We start from the raw sequence: 4,714 nt of genomic DNA on the forward strand, positions 1-4,714 counted from the left end.
CTTCAGTGGAAAAAAAATTTATATTTTGATAGATAGAAGAAGCTCTGATACCACAAACCAGTAGCTAAATCAGACTTCCTGCCTCTTCCCATTTGCACAGGCTCTGGACAGGGTGGCTGTGGATTTGGGGGGACACCTCACATGCCATGAGCATCGTCTGTCACCCCATTTTTCACTCCTGAGGCTTTTGGGTGGTCAGAAGGACAGTGCTGCTCATGCTGTCCTCAAGCAGGCCCAGGCATGTCTGCACGGTTTGGGAGGGTCCTATCCCAAGAGGAAGGAGGGTCAGAAGAGTCCTGGAGAGAAGACTGTGCTTCCTTTTGGCATTGCAGAGAGAAGCAGGCAGTGCTGTGCGCATCTTTACCTCCCCGCCACAGCTGTGAGCCAATATCGCCTCCGGCTGGCACTTATCCTGCCAGAACCTGAACATGTCTTCTTTTTCCTTTCCCTTCCCATAATGAGAGAGCAGATCTACTATTCCTCCACGTAGCTTTTGGCCCCCCAGCACTTTTGCAACCCCTATCCCGAGCTTGGTGCATTCTGCAAGATAAGTAAGATTCAATTCCATCACCCACACTAGTAACAGGGCTGAGACCTGTGAGGGAAGGGTCTGACCCTCAAAAAAGACAGGGCCAGTGCTGGGATGCCCGGCTTGATGTCATGGGCTCATCTGCTACGTGAAGGCAATGCAGTGCTTGAACAGAATATGATGGAATGAATAACCAAAATGCAAGTCAGGTGGCACAAGCAGTGCTTTAATCAGGTCAGATGAAAACTTAAGCTTAAGCCCCCACCCCAAAAATCTCAGGTTCAAATCTAGTTTTTCCTATCAGCAGTTCATGAGTGGCTCAGCTCCAGAGTGACCAAGAAGAGAGAATGAGGGCTCTGCAGAGCGCAGAGACCTGTCAGGGTCCTGCTTCTCCCTGCTCAGGGCAGGACCGGCTCCTGCGGCATGTCCTAGGTGCTGTTCACTGCTGAGCTTTGTCTGAGCATATCCAACTGCACCCATTGCAGCCGGCCCACTCGTGGATTTAGACCTAGAATTGCCCTTTGCCAGAAGCAAGCCCAGATCTGGCAGGAATAGCTCGGAGCAGCAGCCACAGGCGTCAGATGGTGCTGATCCAAAATCTCTCCTACCTGCTCATCTAACCCCAGACATCCAAGGATGGGAGCTATGACAATTGCTCCTGTAGCTCTCCCCACCTCCAGGCCCTGTAGCTGGTAGGAACCCTGGACAATCAGCAAGATCCATTTATGATCATCATTAACTCATTGCCACTCCCAGAAAATGGGGACAAGCCAAGCACGGTCCATCAGCCGATAGCTGGAAGCTCAGTGCCAGCCAGCTCTTCCTCCACATACACAGCCCAGCGCTGCCTTTGCCTCCTTCTCCAGCACTCAACCAATTAACTAAATAAACAAGGAAGCAGCAATTAACCCAGCGTTGGCCTCTCCATCACCCTGACTGCATCATTCCCCCCTGGAATGAAAGCTAACAGCCTTCCCTGCCACTCCAGACAGCTCCAGGTCACAGAATCAGCTGTCGTTTTTCATCCTCTGCCCCCCTCCAGCACCCCATCTGTTCTGTGGTTCCCAGCCCCTCCAGACTGTGCCCTCGCCACAACTCACCCAGCAGATGCCTTTTAAGTGAAATCAGACCCAAAAAGTCTTGCTTTGTTTTGTGCAGCACCTCTCGGCCCGGGGACATTCGCGGATACAAGTGCCTACGGGTGGTCTCAAGGGCTGGCTGAGCTCCTGCATAGGACCCACTATAGGTCCCATGGCACATAGCCCAGGCAGCACTCAGCCTCCCCCAGGTCTGGGAGTCAGGGTTAGCACCATGGGTGCTGAGCAGTACCAGGGCAAGGGGTTACTGAGATCAGGAAGACAAGGAGCGCACAGATGGATCACAGCCAGTGGGATCTGTTTTCCCATCCAGCCCTGGACAGGCTTTGGGGTTTGCTGGGATCTGACAAGACCTTTTGTTCATGCTTGGTTTGATTTTCAGAGTATTTAACCTCAGATCAGGAGAGAGCTGCTGTTTCCTTCCTTCACTACATCCCTTTGCTGAACTAGAGCTGAGTCCCAGCCAGGCCAGAGCATCCCTAGCAATGTTCAAAGCCAGGTTGGACACAGGGGCTTGGAGCAACCTGCTCTAGTGGTAAGTGTCCCTGCCCGTGGCAGGGGGTTGGAGCTGAATGATCTTTAAGGTCCCTTCCAACAAGGGAAAGGAACGAGGTAGTTTGTCTTAGTGTCTGTCTGTCTAACACAGCTCAAAGGGTACCTGGCACCCATGTGAGGCTGGACCAGTTCTCAGGGCATCCCACACTTCTGTTTCCAAAAGGTTTCCTGAGGGTTTGTGCTTCTGCAGGAGTGAAGCCATGCACTCAGATGTTTTAAGAGCCCAGAAAATGGGATTCAATGGCATCTTCAGAGCAAAATTTAATGTTGCAGGTGTCTTTAAGAGTGTAGTGACTTAATGAGCTTGTTATAGAAATACACTCTTTGTTTGACCCTCTTCAACTCCACATCCTAGCTTGACCTGGGAACATGAAGCCTGTAGGTGCATGGGGAAAACAGCATAGCTGTATTTGTTAGAGCTTGGAAATGACTGTGGGAGCATCTTGCAGACAGCAACAGTTCTGTGCCCTGCTGATACTAACCCCAGTGCTGCCTGGGTGCATGCCTTTGACAGGAAATGGAGCCCAGAACCATTTCTTTGAGGAAAAGAATATGCATGGATGTTTCCAAAAGAGGTTGGTGTAAGAAGGCTGCTTGTGAAGTAGGCAGTTACCTTCCAAAAATGGGTAGGAAGGGGAGCGAGGAAGAGAAAAACAAGCCAGATCAAAGCAGGGACTGTGACAAAAGTGCCTTCTATTTATGATTTTACGAGGCCAACAACAATCCCCACAGGTACAAGAACATATAAAAATTGATTCTTTCCTGAAGAGGTTGACGGATTCATGGTCAGGGCATGGTCTCTGATCCTGCTGCCCTCCAGACATTGCTGGAATTTATGGAGATGCTGTGCGTTTCTCTGTAGAGGACTACCAAAATAGAGCCAACGCTTTCAGTTCAGACCTGGGGTCCTTGGATGTTGCTGTAAATAAGGGAAACTTTTCCTCCAGCTGCTGGGCTCTATGTCCACAGGGAAATGGCTTCACTTTGAGGTCTGCCTGCTGTGGGTCCTAGGCTCTTCGTCCTGACCCAACCTTCTGTGCGGGGTGAGTGGGGCTGATGCTCACCCCATGGCACACGCAAGAAACCTCACCACTGCTGGTAATATCCCACTGGAGGCCAGTGTGGAGTGAGGTGATGCAATGCAGACCCCATGAGGCTGAAGGCTCTCCTAGCTTGTCTTAATGCTCTCTCAGGAGGGAAGAATGGATGAGCGTTTCTAAAGCCTCCAACTCCTCATCACTTCCCAAACCAGCTCATCTCAATGCTCAAATGTCGGCTGGAAATTCCCTTTGATTACTGTTTATTGATTTTAACTTTAAAAATACCCAGCTTTAATATCCCAGCAATTGAAGCCACTTTTCCAGAAGTAGAAGGAAGCCACCAAACAAACCCCATTTATTTTTCACAGCTTCATCCTTGCAGCTATTAAATCCTCGGTGCTACTGAATTCCTAGGAAGTTTGCAGGGTAGCGATGGGGCTTGCGCACAAGCAGCATGCACTAGCCATATCTCAGTAAGTAGTTTGTGCTCTTTGAATCATCCTTCTGGATGACAAGCAGCTTTAGGTGTACTCAAGAGATATTTCTGCGAGTCCTGCTGCATAACTTCATCATATTGAGTGTGTTATTTTAAAGTGCTGGCACGAAAAAGGATCCGAGCGCTGGAGAATGGGCGGGTTTGGGAGGTCAAGGAAGGATGGGCTGGTGTGAATGTGCAAGGAGAACTGATGCCAGGTTTATTAACAACCACACACATATCAAAAGCAGCTTTTTATAAGCCTTTCAAACAGCAGTGGCATTTCTCCTTATAATGTGCTGGAGTTTATTCTACCAGTAATAGGGAGATGTGGAAAAGTTGCCTGCTGTGCTCAGAAAGTGCTTGGTGTTTGCCTTACCATATCGGTCTCCAAACTACAGTGTGAGGTTGGCTTTTGGCACTCGTGAAGCTGCTCTTGGCTGGGGCCATACCTGCAACCTCTCCCTGCTGGTGGCTAATGGAACACAAAGGGCCCCCATGGGTTTCATCTACCTCTGATGTCCGTGTTGCGTCCAGCCATCTGTTTGTATTACTGAAGAGAGGCATGTCCCACCTCTGTGGTAAAAGGATGGGGCAGGCACTAAGTAGGAAGAGGAGCCGAAGGTCAGTTGGGAAGGAGCAGCTTGCAGCCAAGAGAGAGGAAAATGAAGTAGCCTAGGAATAGGCAGAAATTTCATGTCCAGAAATCTTGGTAGGAAACATCGTTGTTGCTTTGTAGGTTGCTGATGATGTTGGAGCAGTGCCACTCTCTATGCAGGCTCCTTGGAGCTCGGTCTGCTGAATGGGAGCAGCCCTCATAATGCCCCCTGGCTTCGCTGAAGCAAGACTCCTTTTCCCAAGAAAACAGAAAAGCTTTTTTCTCCTTCATCTGCGGGTTCCTGCACTCTGGCCGCCAGATGGCAGAGAGCAAAGTCTTTCTGCCTGTCCCTCCTGCCAGTGTGTCACGGCAGCAGACGGAGGAGAAGGCAACCCCCATCCACCTCTTTGTGCTTTTTTC

Source organism: Strigops habroptila, chromosome 14, assembly GCF_004027225.2.
Source record: "Strigops habroptila isolate Jane chromosome 14, bStrHab1.2.pri, whole genome shotgun sequence".
Taxonomy (NCBI): Eukaryota; Metazoa; Chordata; class Aves; order Psittaciformes; family Psittacidae; genus Strigops; species Strigops habroptila.